A 13,089-nucleotide genomic window follows, 5' to 3' on the forward strand; every position below is an offset into this window, starting at 1 on the left:
GTTGTATGTATATTCGGGTTACAAAGTGATGTTATGATTTATGAATACAACATGGAAAAATTAAATTAAACAAATTAACATTTCTGTCACTTATCTTTTTTTGTCATGAAACTTTTGAAATTTACTTCAAAATATATTAATTTTAAGTATAAGTTTCATTCCTAATTGTATTGCATTATGATGAGAGAATATAATAATTTCTCAAGTTTTGTTTATATAAAAATTTTTACATGTGAATAAAGTATGTTTCTTGGGTTCATTTAAATATTTTCTATATGTTTCTCATATTGAATTGACTATGCTTATTGGGTGTTTTTGCTCTCGTAAAGAAAATTCGATTTTTTTAACCAATACATGAACTTTGTTAAAAATATTAAAAGTATGGAATGGTTTACAATGAAACATAGGAAATTTGTGGCTGCTTTTTGCTTCTTAAACAGAATGACTCTCAATTCTTTAAATTGTTTCTTTTAGTGTTTGCTTGTACATTTCTACATAATATGTTTTTCTTAAGTCAAGTTTTAGTTAATTTCTCTTTTTGCTAATATAAGTATCATGGCTAGTACTTTGTTTTTGTTTGTATTTCCCTCTCTTTGTCTTTTAATTTAATTATTTATTATAATCAATGTATATTTCAATGTGAAAGAATTTTTTTCTGGTAATAGACAACTCCATTGCATATATATTTATTGAAATGACCTTTTATAGTCCTAGGTACGACACATGTTTTAAAGCATGCTTTCTTTTTGATGGCTTAAGTTTTTTTTTGTTGTTGTTGTTGTTTTTGGCTAGAGCTGGGTTTGAACCCGCCACCTCCTGCATATGAGGCCGGTGCCCTACTCCTTTGAGCCAGAGGCACTGCCCGTGGCTTAAATTTTTTTCTGTTATGTTTTATTGCTTCCTGAATCAATTAGAATAGAATATAGTATTTTGACAAATTAATAAAAAATATATGGCTCAACATATATAAAGCTTAATTCTTGCTAATATAAAATCATCATATTTTCATTTTTTAAACTGACCATATGTCTTCCCAAATACTCAGCATGTTCCAAGAAATTGGAAATTTTTAATGTCCTCAAAAACTTTTATTAAATAAATGAGCATTAGAGCATTAGTATCTGTTTTCTTGTCAAATTTTGCATTATTCTAGATCTAGTAATAAGTTTAAACATATTTCTTTTTCCTCATCTGCCTACATTGCTTTCATTATGCCTTATTTGACTACATTATGTCATCAGAATATTTTCTTCTTGATGTTACTTATTTTGTTTTTTATATCTTTTTATAGGTAGTCAAGTATTCTTCTTTTGCGCTTCAATAGTATCTTATAGAAGAATTTCTCTTACAAAATAGATTTTGAAGACTTCCATCCCATTTTCCTCTATGGAGTCCTGACAAAAAAGATAAGAAAGCTAATTTGGATTCAAGTTCTAACTCTCATTTTACTCCCTGATGTGTTCAATTTCAGGGGAAAATACTGCATAGGCACTAACCAAAATTAGGCCAAAGTTATTTTTTGGCCATGACTTAACATTGCTTAAAAGACTCTAAATGGTCTGCAACCCATCCCCAAATCTCTGACCTCATTTTCTAAATTTCTTCCTCTTATTTACTTGGCTCTAGCCACTCCAGTCATATTCCTTTTTCCTAAACTTGCCAAACTCACACTGACTCCACAGAATTTGTGATTAATTTTATCTCTGCTTGGAATGATTTTTAAAAATACATCCAGGTAGTTTGCTTTCCTAATTCATTCAGGCCTCTGTCCCAGTATCATCTCATCAGACAGGCCCTCTCTCATTATCTTTCTTAAACAAATGTCTCCCACAGCATCATTCTTTATCACTCACTCTGTTTTATCCTTCATTATAGCACTGGCTATCAACAGTTATATAATTCATTTGTTTGCTCTACTAAAACATAAGTTCTGTGAGAATTTTTAATGTTTTATGAACTTCTAGTTTTCCAGGACCTAGATCAATACTCATCTAATAAGTGTCAGAAACATAAGTGAATCCATGCATCAGTAATATACAATGTATGTTCAACAAATAGTTGTTGATTCAGTACTAAATGGGCAGTTTATTACATTAAACATCATGATATCCATATTACATTGATAAGGAGAACAAATTTGTTTTCAATACCTTTTAATGCCTGGATGTAAATTGTTTTGATCTGGGGTCATAAACATGACTGTAGCATAGTTCTTATAGTCAAAGTATTCACAATCTAAGAAAATAGCTAGATCATATATAGGTATATTCCAAACAATGTGTATCAGAAGATAAGAGTACCTTTGAAGTCTGAGATTACAGTTTCTTACATATCAAATTTTCTTACTGAATCTAGTAAAAATAATTCCATCACTGTTGCAGTGTGTTTATTGTTTTTTTCTTGGCATCTTTTTTTCTGGTAGATTGCATCTAACTAAATCACCCATAAAAGTAAATTCTCTGCCCAAATAGTCACCTCACAAAAGTAAATTTAAAATCCGGTCTCATGCTGACCGTACCAGTGGTTTCTACCTATTTATATCTGGCTTTATTTAAACATAAAATAAATAGGTATCGCTCTGCATTCCTGAATATGTGTATTTATGCTTTTAGTTCTTTCGACTAGGCAAAATCTTTTAAAGTATATTTTGGAAATAAGACAGAACTTAGGCAAAAATGTATTTTAAAATCCATCGGAATTCCTTGTTTACATTGAAATAAGTTTATACCCCATTTCACCCTCCTCTAAGGGCAACATTATTATAATGCAAATTTACCACTGTTGAAATACCTATTTTCATCATGATAAAAAAATCATTAAGTATTCATTTTATAAAATGCAGTATCTCTGTGCCAGTCGCTCAAGTAATGCCAGGGCTAGGCTACCAATACTGCTATATTTACTGTAATTGAATTTCCCTAGAATAGCAAGCTGTGAGGACTATTAAGTGTCCAATCAGAAACTTCCCATATGTCTTCAATTAAAATGTGGCAGTTATGCAGGACAGATAAACATGCATTCCTTTAAGTTGTATGAAACTCCAAATATTTGCTTTGAAATGCAGAGGAAAACCAACTCTTTATAAACGTGGATATTCTTCTAAAATATCAATGATTATCTCACTCCCTTGGAGTAAAGCAAGTAAATTAATAGGGTTATTGGGCTTTTTTTTCTATCAATTGTTTACAGAGATTTTTAAACATTCTATGTATTGAAGTAAAGTTAAATCATAATTACTAGTCATCATAATGCTACAATATGTGTGAAATCAAAACTGTGATAATTATCTGATAGCTCTTAGGGTCTGATCACTTCCAGGAGCAAATCAGTGACCATGTGTAGCAAGTGTGTGTTTCATTGTTTGATTTTCAGATTTTTTAAATAATTTGTGTTTTCCCTGATATTAAATATTTATTCTCATTTGTATCCTAGCAAAAAGAATTTTCTGCTGAACAAAGACTGTGAATTTATATAGATTGGCTGTGTCTGTGGATGTGTGTGTCTGCTCGCATTTTTTTTTAGCGTCTTTAGAATATGTAATTTACCGATGGTCCCAATGTTTTAATGTGTGCATTTGGACATAAAAGCCTATGTATGTGTATGTAAAAGTTACATGCTAAATGAATACAATAAACATGTCATAACATTATAGTGTCCCAAAATATCAGTAATTCACTTTCAAAGAATAAAATCTGGTTGTCATCCTGAGAGACTTGGTTGCTGTATTATAATAAAAATATATTTTGAAAAATTCACAAATGTATTAATAATCACTGTTTATAAAGGTAAGAATTTTTGGAAATTGTCTTTGTGCAGAAATTAAGAAAATAGGTATGTAGTGATTCTTGATGGTCATGTGTTAACAGAGTCTCTTTTTCTTTGGAGTCCACAGATTCTAATTGCAGAATTTAATCATAAATTCTTTAATCTAACACATATATAATCGATAAAGCTTTTGGCATGTGATTGCACTTTTAAATTCTAAAAACCTTAAAGTTAAAGGAACATCAATATATTCATGTGAGATATTTTTAGTTCTGCTTCCCAACACTTCATAATTTAGGAGTTTTACCCTTACTAACAAAAATATTTTTTTGTCTATTATATTACCCTGTTTGGGGGAGGGGAGAAGCACGCTTAAATCTATAATACAATGTTATGACTTTTAACCTTTTATAGGAATTTTTTAATTGTAATTGTAATTTTTTTATTAACCTTGAAATCACATAATGTACATCTATTTGATCAGAGATTATCCCATACTGAAAATAAAGTAGTGCCCCCTAAAATAATTTCTTGAGCACAGTGCAATTTACTCCAACATTGCTCAAAATGAAAATGTGTTCTTTGTTAACTGTGAAAAAAAGTAAACTTTTATTAGTTTCATGTATTTTTATATATTTAAGGCATTTATTTTATAAACATCGTGTGCATACTCTGTGCCAGTTTTAAGTATGCAAACTCCATCCTTCTGGACTTTACCAATTGGTAACGAAGATAAACAGGTAAGGAAACAACCAAGGTGTAGTGTGGGAAGCAAATGGCAGAGGACGCAGGAAATGTAGGTCAAGTACTTGGAGTGGGTCATCAGGATCAGCTTCTTTGAGGTGTTGATGTTTAGTTACACCAAGCCAGAAAGGTCAAGGTTATCAGCTTATGAAAAAAGTGAAAGGAATGAAACCCTAGACAGAAAGAATTGCCCAAGTGAGAAGTCTTCAAATAGGGAGGAACATTTACTTTCTGCTTTCTGCATTCAAATAAAATCTCAATATAAGCAAGCACCACAAGCATTCCTATGCACCACTGACCTCAGCATGATGCTTATTACAAAATGGGCATTTAATAAAGATTTGTTGAGTGAACTTAACATATATTGAGAAACACATTAATGCTTATCACCACAACTCACCATGACTCACCACGATTACTTCGCTTTACATTTAAAGAGACTAGCAATTTTCCAAACTTCAGATATTTACATATTTTTATTGGTTTAAATTCTGGAATAATTGAGTACATTCAAACTTTATGATAATTGTCATATTGTTTTATAAACTTCATTAATACATGACTATGTGTGTATTTACTAATAATAAACTTCTACACCTTTCTCCTTAAATCTGTTTTTGGTGTATAAGTTTTATTTTTGTTATTTTAAGATATATAATGTACGTTTGAAGTTGATTTTAGTTTCCATGGATACCAGGTTATCATCATCATTCTTATTCTTTTAAAAACTAGGTATATATTCTAGACAGATGTATTTAAGTGTAATTGATGTAAGATAAACTGCATACTTTATATGGTATGCAACTTAATGAGTCTTAATTTCAGCATAACCTCTGACATCATTAATACAACCAAGGTAATGAGCATTATTCATCATTCTCACAAGTTTTGATGTGTGCCATTGTAATTCATCATTCCCTACTCCACCCCCCCACCTATAAGCATTGATTTGCTTTCTGTTTGAATTAATTAGTTTGTATTTCTAGAATTTTATTTAAATGGAATCACCTAGTATAAACTTATATTTTCTGTTTACCTTAACTGATCATAATTCTCTTGAAATGCATACATATTGTTACATACATCCATAGTTAGTTCTTTCTATTGCTGGTAGTATACATTTGTATGGATATACCACAATTTGTTTATCCATTCACTTGACTAGGAAACATTTGAGTAATTTCTACTATTGGCAAATGCAAATAAAGTGTATATGTGTGTATATAGTTTTATTTTTCTTGGATAAATATCTTGGAGTAAAATGATAGAATTGTATGATACATGTATGCTTAAATGTTTAAGAAACTCTTAAGTGTTTACCAAAGTAGCTGTTTCCTTATTATGTACCTATGAGGAGTAAACATGAGGTCTGTATCATACTACCCACTGTCTAGATAACCACACCTTTATAATGTCTTCAAATCTGATAAAATAAGTTCTCTAATTTTTTTCTTCTTTTGATAACTATTTAGGTTATTATAATTCTTTGCAGCTTAATATAATTTTAGAAGTATTATCTTAATTTCTTAAAAGAAAAAATCTTTTTCTCTTGCACTCAGAGATGTTTCTTTGTCTCTACAAGCGTGACCTATACACAGACTAGATGCATAAGCCAGGTATACTAGACCCACCATTCTTTGCCTACTTAGATGTAGCTTTTGTCTCTTTGTTATGTTTTGTTTTGTTTTGTTTTTAGATAGAGTTCATCAATGTTTCCTTGGATCCAACACTCTGCAAGTTCAATAGCAAACTGTGATTGTTGTTTTGCTCTATTTTTGTATTTCTTGTTATCATATGGGAGCAGGTGCTTTACACTATTGGAGAAGCATCTACAGATTAGAGTCCAGAAGGTAATCAAAATTTCCCTGAATTCTGATTATATTAGATAATTTTCCCATTTCTTGTACCAATTATGGCATGTTATATTTTTGAGAAATGTATCAATTCTTTTCCACAGACTTCAAAATTGATTAATACACCCAAGAAAGTCCTTGCTTTGCATGGCTCCTATATGAAACAAATTTTAGTAACAAAATACATGTTTTGCATTTCAGTTACCATGATATATGAACTGTGATAATCACATATAGTATGAACTTTGCTGTTAGCTTTTTTAATGCAAATAACTATATAAATAATAGATGTATATCATGGTTAGTGACAAATCACTACTTTTTCCAAGGATGGTCAGTGATTGGTGACTGTACACCTGTTATTCATTTCACAAGCAGGCAAAAAGGATTACAGTTGTGTTGCCTACTAAGTTCCCAGTGATAAACCCAAATTATGTTTTACAAAATAAACAACTGAAATGCAGGATTGGCCAACAAATATGCAAGTGTATCAAAAGCATGAAAAGTGAAATGCTATAAAAGAAACAGCTGATCATAAGAATGTTGACACTTCTACCCTTGCAGAGACTCCAGATAGGCACACTTAGTGAAGGTTTATTTATCAACATAAATGATGAAAATAATTGTGACAAAAAGGAAGAAGATGTATTAGAAGAAGCTACAGCAGGAAAAACTTCATCAAAGGGATTTTCAGTGATATTATACAACATTGAAAATGCAAAACATACAATGTCAGAGGCTGATCTAAACTGTAAGTGATCATAATAATTCCTCAATATATAGAAAATAAACATTCCCTATATCATAAGTTGTAAAATAAGAATTAGAAGGTGGGGAATAGTCAAAGATTTCTTCAAAAAAAAATTTTTTTTTTTTTTGGTAAAGATATATACTGACACTCAGTGTTTCTAATATTCTAAATTACATTGTAAAATGGGCAAATTATTAAAAACACAGAACCTCCCCAGGCTCAATAAGGAAGAAATAGAACTTCTAAACAGCCTGATATGGAGAAATTAAATTGAAGCAACAATGAAACAAAGGTCTGGACTGGTTCTTTTCATTGTTGGATTTTATCAGACCTACAAAGAGAAATTTGCCCCATACTGCTGAAATTATTGAGAAGGAAGGATTCCCTCAAACTCTTTCTACAAAGCTAGCATTATCTTGATTCAAGAGCCACAAAAGGACACAACATTAAGAAAAAACTATAGATCAATATCCTTTGTGAATATAGATGCAAAAATTCTCAGTAAAAGTCTAGCATACTAAATTCAGCAGCACATTAAGGAAAATAATTCACTGCCACCAAATGGGCTTCATCCTAAGGACATAAGGAAGGTTAAACACACACAAATCTATAATTGTGATTGACCACCTAAACAGAAGCAAAAACAAAAACTGAGTGATCGTCTCAATAGCATGGAGAAAGTATTTGATAAAATTCAGCACCATTTTATAATAGGAATTCTTAACAAAAATGACACAGATGGAACATATCTTAAAATATAAAAGCCATGTATGACAAACCCACAGCCAACATCATGCTGAAAGGTGAAAATTGAAAGCATTCCCACTTAGACATGGAATTAGACAAGATCACCCACTGTCACCACTTCTGCTCAGCATAGTGCTGGTAGTGCTAGCCAGAGCAGTAAGACAATAGATGGAAATCAAGGGTATCTAAATGGCAACAGAAGAGGTCAAACTATCATACGTTGTTGATGATACAATCTTATATTTAGAAAATGCCAAAGATTCTGTCAAGGGCCCCCTGGGATGGATAAATAAATACAGCACAGCACAAAATTAATGTATACAGATTAATAGAATACCTATACACCGAGAACAGTTAAGCTGAGAATCAAATCAAATGCCCAATACCTTAGCCAGGCACAATGGCTTACACCTGTAATTCTAGCACTCTGGGAGGCCAAAGTGGGAGGATTGCCTGAGCTCAGGATTTTGAGACCAGACTGTGCAAAGAGAGCCCCTATCTTTACTAAAATAGAAAAATTACTTGGGCCATGTGGAAGGTGCCTGTAGTTTCAGCTGCTAGGGACGCTTAGCAGGAGAATCACTTGAACCCAGAAATCTGAAGCTGCTGTGAGCTAGGTTGACACCGTGGCACTCTAATGAAGTGAGACTCTGTCTTAAAAATAAATAAAGACTCAATACCTTTTACAATATGAACAAAAAAAATAAAATACCTGGAAATACATTTAACCAGGGAGATGAAAGACCTCTACAGAAGTAACTACAAAGCATTGAGAAAAGAAATCAGAGAAGATAAAAACAAATTGAAAAATATATCATGCTCATGGATGGGCAGAATCAACATTGTTAAAATGCCTGTACTGCCCAAAGTGGTCTATAGATTCGATACAATCTCCATTAAAATGTCATTATTTTTCAGATCTAGAAAAAAAAATTCTATGCTTTGTATGGAACCAGAAAAGAGCCTGAATAATTGAAACATTAAGCAAAAGGACAAATTAGTCCTTTAGGGAAGAATCAGTTTACCTAATTAGGTAAGAATGATTAGGGAAGAATCAGTTTACCAAACTTTAAGCTATATTGTGAGGCTATAGTAATAAAAACAGCATGGTACTGGCACAAAAACAGACCTACCTTTTGATCCAGCAACCCAACATATGGATAAATAACCAAAGGAAAAAAACATTTTATCAAAGAGACATATGCCCTTGAATGTTTATAGCAACACAATTAACAGTTTCAAAGATGTGGAATCCACTCAAGTGCCCATCAGTACATGAGTAGGTTAATAAAAGGTAGTATATGTACACCATAGGGTACTAATCAGGCATAAATATATGTGGTGAATTAATGTTTTTTTCAACAATCTGGATGGAATCTTCTAATTACATCTTGCAAGAATGAATAAAACAAAACCACATGTTTTCACAATTACTTTGGAAATAACCATTTAACACACATGTACATTTTTTTGGTAAAACTCAACGGAAATCAAGCAAGTAGGAAGATACAGGAGGTGAGGGGTCAATTCACACCTAGTGGGTACAATGTACCCTATTCAAATAAGAGGCACATTTATAACTTTGACCTGAATTTTATACAAACAATTCATGTAACCCAAATATTGGTACACTTGTAATATTTCGAAGTATTAAAAAAGAAAAAAAATAAAAATATCAGTGTTGCTATCATTAAACTTTCTTGTATGGTGACAATCACAAGAGAATTTTTAGTATTTTGACAGGTATTTTTAAAGGTCACATAACAATTGTAATTATGCTCAGTGATTACTAAGCTTTCTTTGCATGATTTCAGCTTGTTGGGGTCTGACCTGCACATTTTTATAGTTCTGCACTGCCTTATAGAGTGAAGATTGCCTGTACTTATTTGTGACAAATGTCTGTTAAGTCTATATATGTACCATTTTTTTCTGTATGCCTTTTTTGAGTCTTTTTGATAATTATTTGCAGGTAATTTATCTTACAATTATTTGCAAATATTCACCTGCTAGTTTTACTTATATTCTCTACCTTTTCTAGTGTTTCCAATTTTCAAACTTACTGTTATTATTTTTTTCTTTTTCTATGTATGTATTTTCTCTATTCCTCTTGATATTTTAAAAAAGTATTTGTATACTCTTTTGCTTTCACTTTTTCTTATTTCCTAATAAAGTGCCCATCGAAGTGCCTCTCACCTAGTAGAAACACAATAAATATTCATTTGAATGTTAATTAAATTAACACATATTTCCATGCTCTTCTCTAATTTCCTTCTTTTTTAAAGTAAATTAAATTAGAAATCTTAAAATGGGGAATTTTTGCAGAATCACTGTGAGATTTAATAGAAGTCAGGAGAAAAGTTTTACTCATGCCTGTGATACTCGTATAAATATTGAGACAGTCACATGACCCTCTGGATGAGTTTTTGTGAATTTAAATAATTTGATAGTATAATCAATATCCCTTTGAAATGACATAATTATATATTTTGGAACAAAATCTGTAGTATATTTTGTCATGAACTAGAGCAGCAAAGGGGAGTGAACTAGTGTGGAATTGGTGGGGAATGAGGAAAATATAGCATAGGGGAGGACCTGGAAACACAAGATGGGATTAGGTGGTCTGACTGAGCTGATGGCTACAGACAGCACCAAAGCACAAAATCAGCTTTATTTTATGCTATCTCTACAGGGTTCTCTACAAGGAAGTAGCATAAACAAGAGATATTTTTGGTCTTCCAATATGATTGGAAAGTATAAATGACTGGAATAGAGACAAATCATCTTGTTAAAGGTTTTTACTCAACTTCGTTCACATATGACAAGAAGTAAGAAGGGCAAGATCACAAGGATCTCAGCATGGGTGACAAAACAAAGGAAGAACTATGTGACTTAGTAGTTTCTACTCAGCTTCATTACCATGATACAAGAAGTAGGAAGGCAAGGATCACAAGGGTCTCTGCTTAGTTAACTGGACAAAGAAAGAGCTAAGTGACTACTAGCAGAGGGAGCATGAAGAAAGGAATATGGCAGTTTCGGGAACAGGAGAAGCAGTTGGGGGGTTCATTCCCTGAATGTTTCCTAGACTGTGAGGGCCCTGCCATCTCACAGCCCACTCTCCACAATATTTTTGACCACAAATAAGACTTTCATTATTATATGGCTAGATAGTTTTCCCGAGACATAACTGATTCCCTAAAATTTTTTCTTTCATTCTTTGTTCAGATATAGATATCTGCTGTGTTTAATTTTCCCTTTATTCCTAAATATCCTTGGAAAATAATTTTAAATTAAATGTGTTCTTCATAAGTGGCTTTGTTGTGCCAAAAATTGTGAGCCACGAAGGAAGAAGAACACTTCAGATAAATTTAAAAGTGACACAGTCCTTTATTTAGATGGATTGACTGGCTGCCCTGAGTCTGCAAGACTGCACAGAACAGCAGCCAAGCTTTAGCACTTAGGGGATTTTAAAGGGGTTGGAGATACAAGAGAGGGGTGAGTTCAGGGCTTTGGGACTTTCTAGGTGTCTAGCAAGCTGAGCAAGCTTGTTTACAGAAGTGGGACTTGGTGGTGGTTGTGGGCAAGTGCAACCCGCTTCAGGTGCTCATTGGAAATTTCCACTGAGTGTCTAACCCAGGGATGGGCAAGGGGGGCTACCGTAAGACGGAGTCACTGTGGTCCTAGTTTCTAGTAACTTTAGGCCTAACAGCTTAAGAAGTCAGGATTTAATAAAAGAAATGGCTGGTATATCTTTCCCAGGGAAGGAATATAATATAGGGTACTTAAAATATTGAAAGTGTGGATAAGGGAAAATCAGTGTTTACAAGTGTTGCTACACTTCAAGCATGAGGATGCTGCTTCTGCTGCTAGGATCACTGTGACACCTCTGGCTCCGGATGTTTCACACGTCTGCGATGCTGAGTCTGGATGCCTTTAAACTCTCACTTCTTGTGGCCTTGTTCTTAGCTGAAGCAACAACAATGCCACTCCTGCTTCACTTTGTCCTCTGTAACTGAAATGAGTTAACTCATTCATTTGTATCTCTAATCCCAGCTACAATACAGACCACAGAATGTAGTTTTTATACTTCCAAATTTTCTTGAATTGAAAAAAGTGGAATGGTAAATATGTTTATTATACCATTATAGCAAGATTGTAAAGCCACCTGCTAAGAGAGGACCTGTTGAGTTCGTGTTGATGCATCAGAGGAAGCAGAGCTGGAGAACCAAATGCAGCAGAGAGGACAAGTACAGTTGATGCTCTCCCTCCAGTGCTTAGTTAATTGAGGGAGACCACCTCATAGCCTGTGCTGCTTCAAGTGCCAACCCAGAACTACTCTTGAACCCAAAAGGCCCTCCTCTGGCTGTACTATGCCCCTGTCAGCATTTCACAGTCCCAAGGGTGACACAAGGCTCCCCCATTCAGAGATGAACAGTGACCCCTCATTTCCAAAGCCTTGACAATTTCATGAATGGACTGTATTCCTTCATTTTTTTTCTCACTATTATACTCATTTCTTAATAGTTTTGAAATGTACCATTGCATCATGCACATTAGGTGAGGTGTCCCTGAATACTCTCCCTTCTCCCATATCCCCTCTCCCTACCCCTCTCTCTCCTCTTCTCTTCTACCTTATGGACTATAGTTATGTTTTGCCATTTGTATGATTGTGTAGGTGGATATATATAGATTTCATAGTAGTATTGAGTACATTGGATACGTTTTTTCCCATTCTTGGGATACTTTACTAAGAAGAATATGTTCTAGCTCCATCCAGGTAAACATAAAAGATGTGAAGTCTCGATCTTTTTATGGCTGCATAGTATTCCATGGTGTACTTATACCACAATTTGTTAATCCATTCATGGGTCAATGGGCACTTGGGCTGTTTCCATGTCCTGACTATTATGAATTGGGCTGCCATAAAAATTCTGGTGCAAATGTCTTTGTTGTAAAATAATTTTTGATCATCTGGGTATATACTTAATAGAGGAACTGCAGCACTAATGTATTCATTTTCCTATCCCCTGGCAGAAGGGACCGGATCCATTCATTAATGCACTCACTCATCTTACTCCAGCAGAAGGGACTGTATCCATTCATTAATATGCTCATTCAACTTGCCCCTAGGGAATGGATTATATCTATTCATTTGTTACGGAGTCCTGGCCAAATGTAACTACAAAGGACCCAAATGACTATATATACCCTTAGACAAAGACCCAAGGTAGA

Source organism: Otolemur garnettii, unplaced genomic scaffold (genome assembly GCF_000181295.1).
Source record: "Otolemur garnettii isolate 467f Iridium unplaced genomic scaffold, OtoGar3 scaffold00040, whole genome shotgun sequence".
Taxonomy (NCBI): Eukaryota; Metazoa; Chordata; class Mammalia; order Primates; family Galagidae; genus Otolemur; species Otolemur garnettii.